The sequence below is a fragment of the Dreissena polymorpha genome, chromosome 1 (genome assembly GCF_020536995.1).
Source record: "Dreissena polymorpha isolate Duluth1 chromosome 1, UMN_Dpol_1.0, whole genome shotgun sequence".
Classification (NCBI taxonomy): domain Eukaryota; kingdom Metazoa; phylum Mollusca; class Bivalvia; order Myida; family Dreissenidae; genus Dreissena; species Dreissena polymorpha.
The window spans coordinates 1,470,264-1,486,033 of record NC_068355.1 but is presented as its reverse complement, the minus strand read 5'-3'; positions in this window follow the sequence as shown (position 1 = coordinate 1,486,033).

Sequence of the window (15,770 nt, the reverse complement as noted above, 5' to 3'; positions counted from 1 at the left end):
AAAAAGTAATTGATTTTCACGGAGATTGTAAAAAACTCTACGAGTTTGTATCAGAATTAACAGGAAAAAATACTGATAACCCTATGCCGGAAGGTGAAAGCGACACCGCGATAGCTGAAAATTTTGCCGATCACTTCCTGAATAAAATTAACAAAATTCGAGATGCCCTTGCAAGTTTCGAAAAATTCCCACCCGATCACAAGGAAGTACCATGTTTCGGTATGTTCAAGGATCTAACCCAACATGAAGTGAAAAAGATCATCAATCATCGTCAAACAAAATCATGCGAACTAGATGCATTGCCAACAAGAGTACTAAAATCATTTTTAAACGAGTTACTACCGTTCGTGACAAAATTTGTTAATCTTTCTCTGAGTCAAGGAGTTTTTCCTTCAAAATGTAAACAGGCAATAGTAAGACCACTTCTTAAGAAAATTGGACTAGACCTGAGTTATGCCAACTATAGACCAGTGAGCAACTTATCATTTCTATCGAAAGTGATTGAAAAGGCTGCTCTGTTTAGACTCAATATACACGTAAATGAAAACAATCTCCTTCCAAAAAATCAGTCAGCCTACAGACAATTCCATTCTTATGAATCTGCTTTACTTAGACTAGTCAATGATATACTCGAAGGTATGGAGGAACAAGAGGTTACAGCACTTATCGCCATTGATTTGAGTGCTGCCTTCGATACAGTCGATCATGACATTCTACTAGATGTGTTGCAAAAACAATACGGTGCATGTGGCACGGCACTAAACTGGATAGACTCGTATCTTCGTCCAAAAAGCTGTCGCATAAGTGTTAATTCAGCTTTATCGGCGGAACGTTCTTTGGAGTGTAGTGTCCCCCAGGGTAGTTGTCTTGGTCCATGGCTCTACCTGACGTACGCTGGAACACTGTTTGATGTCGTTCCTCCCTCCATCACAGTCTACGGTTTTGCAGACGACCACACCGCAAACAAGCGATTCAAACCTACATCTTCTTCTGTTGAAATAACTGCCATTCAAGAACTTGAAAGTTGTGCACTTGTTATAAACAACTGGATGAACGAGAATAAACTGAAAATGAACGCATCAAAAACGGAATTCATCATGTTCGGTAGTAGACCCCAATTAAATAAATGTCAATCTAAAGAAATATATATTGCTGGTGACACTGTTAAAGCAGAAAAATGCATACGGTATGTGGGTGCATATTTAGACGAAACACTAAATTTTAAAGAACACATCAAAATTAAGTGCCGTACAGCCATGTACAACTACCTTAAAATCAAAACATAAGGAAATACTTAACAAAAGAAGCAACAGAAATACTCGTTTTGTCTTTGGTAAAATCCCATCTGGATTATAGTAATCTCATCTTGTATGGAACAGCTCAATGCGAAATAAACAAAATGCAACGTATCCAAAACATGTGTGCCAAATTGGTACTCGGCCGACAGAAATATGACAGCTAAAAAGATGCCTTGTATGAACTACACTGGCTACCAGTAAAGGCTAGGATAACATTCAAATTACTGAACTTCATGTATAACTGTTCTGTTGGTAACGCGCCAAAATACCTTACAGAACTTTTAAAAGAAAAAGTACCAGCACGTGACCTACGATCTACCGTCTCGTATGACGGACGTTATGATGTGAAACGCACAAAGAGAAAAACTTTCATGGACAGGAGTTTCGGAGTTGTTGGTCCGAAACTGTGGAATGACCTTCCATCAAGCATCCGGACTTCCGCATCAATAAACATTTTCAAAAGGAATTTGAAAACATTTCTCTTCAGAGACTTTTACACCCTATTTTAATTTGAATACCTGTGATTTAAAAAAATAATCGAGACTCAGTTGTACAAGCTTATTTGTCACTAGGACTCATAGGACCAAGCAATTAAAGAATTGTGCGGGCTTCTTTGCTCGAAAAGAATATTTATTGTACAAGTGACTGGTAATCAAGAATCATTAGGGCTTCTTTGCTCAATGACTGAATTACATAAACCAGCTGTCTTTTAGTCATGCTTAGGCCTTCTAGTTGTGTCTTATAGTCACATTGTAATTTTTACCTTCAAGTTGTGTCTTGTAATCACACTTGGTAAGCCTATTTGTGACTTGTAGTCACGATAGTTCAAATAAGGTTAAAACCCAAAAGAAGTGTCCTTAAGTATGACAGGTGACCGGTAGCTGCGGGATCCGACAGCCAGAGTGCAGAAATATCCTTTTACGTATCCTTTTAGTTAATGAAAAACACTGTCTTTATGTTGCCAAATATTTGCTCATATTATCATTATAATTATTGTCTTAACTCTAGTTATATCAATTTATTACATAATATTTTACTTTTACTGTGTTTTAATAGTGTAGCCGGTATTGTTTTATTGCTTAAGTTCCTTACAGCATTATTATTTATATCACACATTTTTAGATCATTAATCCTTTAATTAATGCTGCATAATATTATCAATACCTCTTATTTTTTATCAATTTTATGTACATATATATGTTTTGTACAACGCCATTGAATATAATTATATAAATAGGCGTTTCATCAAATTAGCAAGTTTCAAGGGTTTTTACAAATTTCACTTTTAAATATTGTTTTAACGCCACTCTGGGGGGGACTTCTCTTCTCCATAGCCCAATCCTCTTTAAATTCCATACAGACAGGGTCTTATGTTTGAGCATTACGGCTATATTCCCTGTCTGCAAGTGTTTTATATTGAGCCACATACGTAAATACATGTATATACACAATTACAATTACAATTTTCCGTATAACTGCATGTCTACATGTATATCCGTCGGTCCGTACGGCCGTATTTCCGTCCGTCCATGCGTTCCTCTTTGTCTGTCTTTCTGTCTATCTGTTTGTGTGTCTCTCCGTCCGTCTGTCTGTTGTCTGTCTGTCGGCGTGTCTGTTTTTCTCCTGGTTCCGCCGTTCGTATGTCCGTCCGTGTGTCTTTATTTCCGTGTGTTCGTCTGTCCGTGAGTCTCGTCTGTTTGTGTGTCTGTTTTTTTGTGTGTCCGTCCGTCATTCCGTATGTTCGTATGCCTATTTGTTCGTGTGTCCGTCCGTGTGTCCTCATTTTCGACCGTCCGTGCATCTGTATTTCCGTCTGCATGTTCGTCCGTTCCTCCCAGCGTCCGCATATATGTCTGTCTCTCTGTCGGATACACGGACATACAGACAGACGGACGGACATACGCACCGACATACGGAAAAAAGGACCCACGGACTAAAGGAGTTACGAACGGGCAGACGGACAGACAGACAGGCAGACAGACGCACGGACGGACGGACGGACGGAAATACGGGCAATTGAACCGACGGACATACGTATGACGTAACCATTAGATCTTTGACAAGCACCGAGTGTTCCGAATGAAAATAACGCCCACTTACATCATAGCGAATGAAAATGACATCATGTTAGATAAACCCACAGGATAGTACAACAAACACACAGCATACCGTGATAAGCACCTAGCATACCATGACAAACAAACAGCATTATGCAAATGCATGTGTTTATAGTCTGATTACTATATACATATTCAATCGACTTTGACATTTGCCCCCCGATCACTGGGATATCAGTCGTCCGTTTACATTCGGCGCAGTTTGCAGCCACGGAACATTGACTTTTATCCCTCACAGGTACCCATTTATACACCTATGACGTAAACACAGCATACCATAACAAACACACAGCATACAATCACAAACACTCAGAATACCATCACATACACACACCATACTATTTCAAGCACACAGCATAGTATTATAAGAACATATCGCATGATTAAAACCCACATCATTTCAATGACACTCACAGCATATCATCATAAACACACAGCATACCATTTCAAACACACAGCATACCATGAAGTACACACAGCAGACTATGGTTAACACATAGCATATCATCAAAACACACAGTATATCATCACAAAAACACAGCATACCAACACCAACACAAACACACAGAATACCATTACAAACACACAGCCTAATATGGCAAGCACATAGCATACTATTATAAACACATATCATATGATTTAAACCCAAATCATTTCAATGAAACCTTCGATAAAGCAATAGTCAACAGGAGACAGACTGGGCGTCCCATAGGTCAGGAGCTACTTGTATTGTAAATTCAATCTTATATGCTACAAAAGTGGTATCCATAAAATAAGTTCATGCATGTTGCTAGTTAGTTAGCCTATGGCGAACTTAGTTGCGAATGTTCTGTGAAATATTTTTTTTGTTTGAAATGTAATATTCTTTTTGATTGTTTTGAATGAATAAAGCATTTTTAGTTTCACAAAAAAATCTGAACGGTCGTATGTTGGCGTAATTTTATTGTATTTTGTATAGACGCCTCCAAAACAAAACATCGTTTGTTTTATTAAAGAATATATAGGAAGTTTAAACGTTGAACATGCTTAAGATAAACATATTCGTGATAATTGTTTTTTGAACTAAAATAAGGAAGAATATCTGATAAATAATTACCACAAAAAGGTAATGTTTAATTTTAACAAATTTACGTTAATGGTAAGGTCATTAAATAGTCATTCGAACGCCATTATAACTTTCGTATAACGTCGCCACTGCAGGCGTGTTCAAACCGTTCTCATGGAAACAACGCGTGTGACGAATGCTGCAATACAGACTTATGCAATTCGGCTGGATGTGGGCAACCCGGTAGGATGGTTTGCATTCGTTTAGTGAATTTTGCGTAAACTAAAGATTGCGTCGCTTATAAAGTAGACGTATGGTAAAATATCTCAGAACAAAGCGTCTATGAGGAAGATATGCATTCACAATTATTTAATGTGTTTGGTTTTATTCTATATACTTTTATTTCTGCATCTTTGAATTTGTTAGATTTTTCGTTCATGAAAATGTTGAATGTACAAGAAAACGCAAAGAAACGTCTAATATTTACATATGTCAAATGTCACATGTGAACATAAATGTACTACTCTTTGCAATTAAGTTATTTGATTTAAACAGGATATCCACAAAATCGCGGTCCAATATGCTACAGTTGTTCATCTTAAACCGCCGAAGGAAACTGTCATAAAATTGACTTTTGTGGAAGCCACGAGGTTCGCCTTTCATATAAATTTATTTCTGTTCAAACTTCAAAATGTGTACTCGAAACTGAAATAACTGAACCGAAATTCTAAAATACCATACAAGTAAGATGATTGTAATGTACTTCAATAAAAAAGCTGCTCAATTTTACTGAGTCACGATCTACATTATAAAGGCAGCGAAGCTGATAAGATTAATACACGAGTACTGTATTACGCATAGGGCAATTACTATTGCCTAGTGATGAATGTTTTTAACAGCCTTATGCTGCAAAAAGCTTCAACATATCTTGTTCATAAGTAGCTGATTTTCGACCGAACCTAAGGCACATGTAAAGTGTAAAACGTGTTTATTGATAGTAGTGTATATTACCTATTTTTCAGGTATGCACGATAGACGCAGAACGCGAGTTTGGAGACACCGTGTACACGTCTCAGTGCGCAATTTCGGCGGTAAGTTCATGGAAACACATATTATTGCAAACACTGCTTTCTATGTTGCCGATGTTAGCTAAAATCACGCAATCTTAATCGCATAATCGTCGTCACAGCAAATATGTCATGAATAAACTGATCGGTAAAGACAATATGTCATTAAGAAACTGATCGATAAAGCCTTATTTATTTGAATAAGGACAATGGTAGTAAGCTATAAGAGACTACGAATGTGTCGCATCCATTATAAAGAAGTGAAACTCCAGCTGCTGGAGCAGTATTGAATTTTCATTAAAAACAATTAGTTGGTCCTTTATTTAAGGCAAGTGACCGATTGCCCAAACAGTACAAAACAGCACAATACAGCACAATACAAACCAACATAAACACAAAATATGAATAAAGCTGGGGTCACCGCCTTGGAACGGTCAATGCAAAGCATTGGGGGTTTAAACCTGGTTATAGAGCGCTCAACCTCACACTTGGCCCAGCAATATTCATAATACATTTAAGTGTAAATAAAATTTAACGTCATAGCATTGTAACTCAAATTAAACAATAATAAAAGGGAATTAAAACGCATTCAATTTAATTACTATTTAATTACTCAATTGCATTGAAGATACAAGAGTAACAGAATTACAACTTTTTGACGAACGATCAAATAAATCTATTAACAATTGTCAACTACATTCCTTCTTTATAGAAAAGATTTGATAATATAGAATCATATAGTTAATATCTCAGATAATCATCGCGCAAATACAGGAAGAAGCAGCAATAATGGGTGTAAAAATTCCATATTACATAGCTTGGTTGTTTATGTGACTGCTAAACAAATTAAAAATAATTAAATCAAACAAGAAACGCCTATCAGAGAGAAAATATAAATAAAATGGAACGTTATAAACCCAATGACATATGCATGTAGATTACAACTGGGAAAGTCGGTCGTATGACGTCACAAAAATCCATAATGACATAATGACGTGAACAAATTCCAAGGGCAGTACTAAATAAAAATATTAATGGGGCTGTGCTACTAATAAAACAAGTTTAGGTGATTTAATATTAAGAAGAAAATGAATAAAAATGGTAATTCCATTAAAGCGACATTATTGGAATCAAACAGTATATAGGTGTTTTGACAACTGAAGACAGAAATGATTTGATGTACGATTTGAGTCCAAATGTAGTTTACATGCAGATTTGTTCATACGACACACTGACACAATTTTATTCAACAGTGAAAAATGCCTATAATGTAGTATTCATGCAGATTTGTTCATACGACACAATGACACAATTTTATTCAACAGTGAAAAATGCCTATAATATCACTAATGATTCCAAATTTTAAGGGAAGAAAGATATAGTGAATCGAAAACCATCAACCACGTGTTTTTAAGTACATAAGCATCGTATCCTTTTGATAAAAACAAGTTAATTAAATTGACAAGTTTAATATGAACATTTGGTTTAACATATTTTAATTTGCGGACACGCTTCAAAACATCTCCGTAAAATGATGGATGGGTGATTCCATTATTTAAATGCCATTTTAAAGAAACATTATATTTTAATACACGAACATGCTCTGGCATAACGTACCTACTGCGAAATGTAAATACCATAGGAAGGTCCTTTAGGGATGTTGCCATCTAGAAACGGAAAATTTACAATTTCAAAGTTAAAATCGTCCCGTTTGTCGTATAAACTAGTTTTGATCAAGTTATTATTAATAGTTAAATGTAAGTCTAAATACGCAGCGTCTGTATTGGATATACACGATCTATTTAAGACTAGTTCTTTTGGGTAGATTTTGTGAATATATTGTTCAAATAATGGATTATCTAAATTAAGTATGTCATCAATGTACCTACTAGTAAGGTTAAAACAATTAATCAAATCTACTTGCTTAGTTTTAGATAATTCTAACATAAATTCGCTTTCATAACAATATAAAAAAAGGTCAGCTATAAGTGGCGCACAATTAGTACCAATAGGAACGCCAATAATTTGTTTAAATATTTTACCATTAAATTCAACAAACAAGTTATCCAAAAGAAAAGTAAGTGCTGCACAAAAGTCAAGACCAGTCCAAATGATGTAATTATCTAATATCTGATTAGTAAAAAAAGCTGTTTTAGTGTTTAAAGCTAGATACAAACATTTCTCTCTAGCAAAAGTTTTTTCAATCAAAGAAACAAGTTTGGATTTTATTAAAGCGTGAGGAAGCGTTGTATATAGTGTCGAAAAATCATAAGTACTTACCTGTGACGCCTTATATTTTTTATTTTCAATTTTATCAATAACTTCTAAGGTGTTTTTTATTGACCAAAATAGGTTAATATTACTATTTTCATTAACTTTATTACAAAATTTAGCTATATGATATCTAATAGCACTCAATGCAGATGTAAGATACACTTATAATTGTTTGGTGGTACAAGACACTGAATTAGCGATAACACGACTTTTATATGGCGTCTTATGTAATTTAGGTATCCAGTAAAGTGATGGCAATTTCTTGTCAGTAATATTGACTATTACATTTAACTTTATGCATTGGGCAATATGGTCGGTAATAATTTCATTAGGTTGCTTATTGTACTCACAATATGATGTAGTTTGTGAAAGTTCTTGTGAAATAGTTTGAACATAAAACACTCGTCATATTATGATAACATTATTAGCAGCCTTATCAGCAGGAACTAAGACGAATTTAGATTTTAAGTCTTCAAGCAATTTACAGAGATTTTGTTTATTAAATTTAGGCGAATGTGGTAGGGCCAAAGGATGTGTATCATAAAAACATATTTTATTCATGGCCATACTAAATATTTTTGTTTTCCAATCATTGAGTGCAGTAATTTCAGCATTTTCCTTCCTGCACCATTTAGTGCAATAATCATGTAAGGATGTTACGATATTCTTAATGCAGTCATCAAAATCAACAGGAATAGGCAGTCTGTACTTAGGGCCTCTGCGTAGCAAATTTCTAAGGTTTTTATTTTGAATGAAATTAAGGTCCCCAGTAATAACATGTCCAACTGGACCATATATATATTTAGAACTAGTACAGTCACATAATGTAGGACAATTTCTTATTACATTTATATCTGTGGAAATAGAATTATAATTAAAAACGATACTTCTTACAGGTTTACTATATTTGCAGCAAATAAGTGGTGATTCAGTATTGCGGAAATAAGGGGGAATCAACCGACGTACATTTTTATCATTGAATATTTTAGGAAGGTCAATTAAATCAAGACCTTTGTTACAAAACTCAATTTTGATACGATTTCTAGTTTTGTTAAGTACATTTTCAATAAAAGGTTTAAGATAGTAGTCAGTGAAAGATTCAATAATACAAGCACATTCATATAGAGGGTCAGATTGAAGTAAAATAAGCTTACATTCCTTATCAATATGCGCCAACGAAGAAACAGAAAGAGAGCAAAGTGCACTTAGTAATTTATGTTTACCCCCATTTTGTAATACTGTGTAGCAATCATTTAAAGAAAGCAGACGTTTAAATTTACGCCTTAAGTTACCATTTTTCCTAATGCCATGTGAACGTTTATTTCTTAGACGTTAACTAAACAGAGAAAATGAATTAATCGATTTATTTTTAGAAATTGTTCCAACATTTAGAATATTATCATTTAATCAGAGTGGGTAAGCTGATTGCAAACGTTTAATCCATTCAAATTCTGACATGCACCTTGCTTTTAATTGGCACTGACTTGAAGTACCATCATTAAAAATAAGTTGCTCCACAGGTTGAATTGAAATATTTGTTACGCTATGACCTGTTTTATTAAAGTGCTGGTAAATGAAGTTATAAAATTTATTGTTATTTTTAATTTTAAAAAAATGTTCCCTAAAACGTGTTTTAAGTGATCTACCCGTCTGCCCAACGTATTGCGCACCACAACAGGGTACATTTCAAGTAATAACATAAACCACATGCATAGAATTTCATGAGACATCGGATTTAATATTAACTGAAAATTTGCGGTTATTAACCGATGAAAGAATAAAAGAGGACATATTTAAAAACTTGCAACATAAACACTTCCTGGAGTTGCACTTATTTATTGTAGGATACCGATTACACGGAGCTAAATTACGCTGCGAACTAGAACCCAGCCGCATTGTACCTCCAATGAAAGATGTTCGAAGTAAACTTAATTTGACTGTAGGTTTAGAAAAAAGTAATTGTCTATAATTTAACGGCAAATGAATACTACGGGTAATCGGAATTCTCAATGGTGAGAGAACAACTTTCGGTTTTTTTGTCATCAATCTGTCCATAGGTTATTTATTTGGCGAAACCACCAATCTTATAATCACATTAATACACATTGCCAAGTCAACATACATAAAAGAGTAAGAGGCAGCTTGTCAGATAATGGTCTGTAAAAATTCAGTATAACCTGCAGAACTCTCAATTGATGAACATACACGTTTACTTTATAAGTACAGAGAATGTATAAGAATCTAAGTATAAGAAAGGTCTTAAACAAGGTTTCTTAAAAAATAATAAATAATAAAGACACAATACCGCCACCAGCCTCTGAAGGCTGAAAATATAACAACATCGAAGATATGTACGGGGATACACGCTACTGCATCCACGCAGCACACATCAAACTGTTGTGCAATGCAATATAAAGAAGTGAAACTCCAGCTGCTGGAGCAGTATTGAATTTTCATTAAAAACAATTAGTTGGTCCTTTATTTAAGGCAAGTGACCGATTGCCCAAACAGTACAAAACAGCACAATACAGCACAATACAAACCAACATAAACACAAAATATGAATAAAGCTGGGGTCACCGCCTTGGAACGGTCAATGCAAAGCATTGGGGGTTTAAACCTGGTTATAGAGCGCTCAACCTCACACTTAGCCCAGCAATATTCATAATACATTTAAGTGTAAATAAAATTTAACGTCATAGCATTGTAACTCAAATTAAACAATAATAAAAGGGAATTAAAACGCATTCAATTTAATTACTATTTAATTACTCAATTGCATTGAAGATACAAGAGTAACAGAATTACAACTTTTTGACGAACGATCAAATAAAACTATTAACAATTGTCAACTACATTCCTTCTTTATAGAAAAGATTTGAGAATATAGAATCATATAGTTAATATCTCAGATAATCATCGCACAAATACAGGAAGAAGCAGCAATAATGGGTGTAAAAATTACATATTACATAGCTTGGTTGTTTATGTGACTGCTAAACAAATTAAAAATAATTAAATCAAACAAGAAACGCCTATCAGAGAGAAAATATAAATAAAATGGAACGTTATAAACCCAATGACATATGCATGTAGATTACAACTGGGAAAATCGGTCGTATGACGTCACAAAAATCCATAATGACATAATGACGTGAACAAATTCCAAGGGCAGTACTAAATAAAAATATTAATGGGGCTGTGCTACTAATAAAACAAGTTTAGGTGATTTAATATTAAGAAGCAAATGAATAAAAATGGTAATTCCATTAAAGCGACATTATTGGAATCAAACAGTATATAGGTGTTTTGACAACTGAAGACAGAAATGACCATGTCTAAATTGATTGCACCATATGAGTCTACTCTAGAAACATAGCATGGTGCATCTTTGCTTTCCCCAACCAGTTCGTCATGATCCATAAGCAGTCGCCAATATTCCAAACTTACATAACGAACGCATACTTAGTTTATGCAAAGTATTTGTAAAGATATGTGTATAATAATGTTCATTCAAACTGATGAATATTTACCACTGAGGCATCACCATTTTGGCCATAATCCGATTCTTTCGAGACGTTTTCTTACAAAAAGCTCCGATTTCTTACGTCCACATTTTAAAAAGTAATTATTCGTGAAGACTGAAAATCTTTGAACTCGTGATTTCAATCCTACGGATCTATACTCATTACTTTGGGTGATTCGACAACAACCTTTGGGCGCTTTTGAATACAAAAATATGTGTTGAAGTTGTTAGTGGTATATGGGAAATGGATAGTGTCGCACAGTTTTGAAAACATGGCGGAACTTTCTGTTCACGATGAACTTATTTTATTCTCACAGATGTAGATAATGATTATTCAAACTCCTTCATTTTACAAGCTTGGAAGACATATGAATATAAATTCAAGGCTGCCACTATACTAACTTTCTAAAAGAAAAATATCACAGAATGAACAATTATGAAACCATTGTCTATTTCATAAACGCTAACGTAATAAGCCGAAACCATAGAGTTCAAACGTGCATTTCCATACACTATCAAATTTAATAACGAAGTGTAAACGTTTTCGGATAATTGAACATAACGAAACCACATAAAGGTGGATTAAAAAAAGTTAAACCATTTTCCATTTTAAGAATGAATAATTAACTGGTTTAAGTTATATTGTTTTTTGTTTTTAATAAATTTGTTTTTTTTTGCTTAGCAAATATCAACCGAAAAAAAGATTTTAGGAGAATAAAGGCGCCCGATAAAAGATAACTATATTTATCTGAATTAAGATAAAGCCGTTAATGTGGCGTGTTTGAGTATTCAAGAACGAAGTAAACGATCATGCATATGCAGCTCAGTATATAAAAAAAAATAATTGATATAGATTTCTAAAAATACAAATGCGAGTGTAATTAAATTAGTTCTTTATTGAAGCATTGTGAAGAGCACATTACGGAAGTTGCAGCAATTATCGGCAGAGCTGTGTCGGATGATACGAGGTCAATAACGGAAACCACTTGTCGCCGATGTTGCGAAAAAGATCTTTGCAACAATTATTGCAGTACATACTTCTTCACTTATTTCATAAATTAAAATTGTTAGTCCTTTGTTCTTTTTTTGTGGTTAAATTTGAAATTTTATATTCGTGCAAAAAGCATTTTACATCTGTTTATAATAAAAGTTGAACGATAATGCAGAAAACAATTGACACAACTTGTATTCAATACCAATGGTGATTACGTACAAGCCGTGGTACAACGACATTGCATCACGTTGCAACGTCTTTTTAGGACCATAACGATTGGTCGGTCGAAGAAGAAGTAGCCAGGAAAGGTTAAAAATCTTAACGTTTTATGAAAACACCTGCACCGCTCGTTCGGCGGGCGGCTTCCAGGAAAACGATGTTCGTTCGATTACTCTAATAGTTTTAATTCCGTCATCATGCAGGTTGATCATTGTAATCGAAACTATTACTTTAGCGGTTTCATGACACGTTGGCGTTCTTTTATAAAATATGTATCAGTAAATATATCTTTTAGCTGGTAAAACGACTGGCATAACACAAACTATCGGTCCGTCTGTGACAACGACAACACCACGACTTCAGCAGTTACAACATCTAGTATGTTTGTAAACAGGTTCATGACCTGTTTTGCATAAATCTTGTCGAATCACGCCATATTAATAAATGTCAGATTGTGTGAACGAAAATATGCAAAGTTAAAATAACATTCTCAATGTATTCGAAAAACTGATTGTTTTCAATTGTTTGTTAACATTTTGTGGCTCGATATGAAGAAATTGTGTAGATGTGCTACTTAGAGAGAGAGAAAGAGAGAGAGAGAGAGAGAGAGAGAGAGAGACAGAGAGAGAGAGAGAGAGAGAGAGAGAGAGAGAGAGAGAGAGAGAGAGAGAGAGAGAGAGAGAGAGAGCGAGAGAGAGAGAGAGAGAGAGAGAGAGAGAGAGAGAGAGAGAGAGAGAGAGAGAGAATACTAGGTTAACGTTGAAAGGAGAGAAGTTTATGTTGCGAGGCTTAGAACACCGGGAGCGCGAGCCTTGGCGAGCGCTTTCGGTGTTTGAGCCGAGCAACATAAACTTCTCTCTATTCAACGCTATTCCTAGTATTCTATTTATCCCATTGCTTTTTTTCAAAGTGACATTTAAAATCAATATCTAACGAATGTAACCAAGCATTCGTAGTGATATAGAATGTCTTTGTTCTGGTACGCAAAAGTCTTAAAAAAATTCACACCAAAACTGTAAAACGAGAAAAAAATATCACCATATGCCTCAATTCAATTTCACGCAGCATGCAAATTGTAACATATTACGACCGCGTAAAGACGATTTTACTTTATTATAATTTATTTTATTTTCGAAAGAAAATGATCAAAATCCAATATGGCGGCGATTGCTCCTGACAACATGATGTTGATGTCAACATACATGTAGATTAACACACAGACTCGTTCTTAACATAAATAATATAAAAAAAACTATAGTACACTCGCCTATTTTTTCATGGAAGCTGCAGATAATGAGATTTTGATGGCCTTTAGATCTAGCCTTCACATCCTTTAGTTTGTGAACGAAGCACAAGATAATCCGTTATAATTCTGTTAAGCTTTGTAACACTTGTTGCAAACGGGTTATTCTTACTGAATAGACTTTCTTTAATAAAATAACAAAGACAAAGTTTATTCATCAAAGAAAATACACTTACGTTTACTTTCATCCAAAAGCAAAACAATTCGATTAAACTACTGAACCAAAATACACACCCATAAGTATGTTCTACAGACTACACACACAATTTCACATCCAAATAGGCACGCAATCGATAACACGAATAAGCTAGATCTACACGTAGATCTAAATCCATCGTTTCACCGGTTCCATCCGAGGTAAGTAATCCATAGAATATGCACTTTTTCATAATAACATCCAGGATACATTAACACGAAACAAAATGCGCGTCTTCATTTTTTTATAACCAGACATCGCATAGACTACTTGTTTCGTATACACCAAAAAATGACATCACATATGTTTGGAAAATGACGCAATAAGTATGTGATTTTATGACGCAGTCAATCAACTGATTCATAATACGGATGACGAAAAATAATATCCCTTGACAAGATCTAAAAATTGAACGACGTATAATTGTAAAACTAAAGTTTTCTCGACTCAAGAGATTTCTTATGAAAATTAACTCATTGGTAGAATAAAAAGAAGTCCGTGCACGCGACAGGTTTAATCAACAATGTGGATTACAGGTTAGTTAATTCCATGGGGTGTTAAATGTTGTGTATTAAATAAGTAAATACATTTTTTTAAAGTAATGCATCTTCAAAATGTCTAAACCGTCGTCAAAAAAGCGTCAATACACGGATGTGTGGATTTAACAGAAATCTAATGTTTTATTAAATCTTGATCAAATTGCACTTGTTGTGAACGATCACGAATCTATTTTATAAAATAATAACAATAATAATAATAATAATAATTATAATAATAATAAAAATAATAAGAATAATGATAATAATAATGATAATAATGATAATAATAATAATAATAATAATAATTTAAAAAAAAAATAATAATAACAATTATTATTATTATTATTATTATTATTATTATTATTATCCTTATTATTATTATCATAATTACCTGAACAAGAAAAAGAAGAAGAATATAATACATTACAATTGATAATATGCCATATTGGACAAAGTGTACCTCGGTTTTTGCTTTTTTTAACTGAGAAAAAAGGAAAAAGGTCATTTTCCTTCATGACTAATACATGTTCCATCTAATCATATACAATTTTGTAGCGCTTTTTAATACTTGTATTATAAGAAATACAAAAATGAAACCAAACCCTACATTGGATTTGAACAACATATTGTGATAAGAAACATAAAACGTGTACTATGTAAGACTTCATGTTTATCCTATTTGATAGTACATAATAAAAAAGTACGACTTCTTCTTTTTCCATTTAGACTATATCCTTTTTGGGTATTCATGTCTGCCATGTTTAACAAAAATGAAGATCACGAACACCACTGGAATTTATATGGATAATGTTTGGAAAAGTGCAAACGGTTGTTTAAACTGTTTTTTGTACAGCACTCAATTTAATTCAAAAAGATTGTAGAATTATTGGAGCTGTGCATGTTTACGTGAATAAATATATAATGTCTGTTTTATGATAAAAAAACAATGGAATGTCCCAATATAAGCTAATATATTTTACATTTATGGCAAAGTCTATTGAAAAAATCAGCAAATGTCTAATTATCGACTGCAGTAAAGAATTTGTTTATAATCTAACCCCAACCTCTACGTCGAATTCTGCTTTAAAGCATCACCATGTATACATTTGTTATATAAACTGCATAAAAAATAACTATCAGGCATTGTTTTTAAAACAGTTCCACATTTATATGGATGTTTGACCTTTTTTTT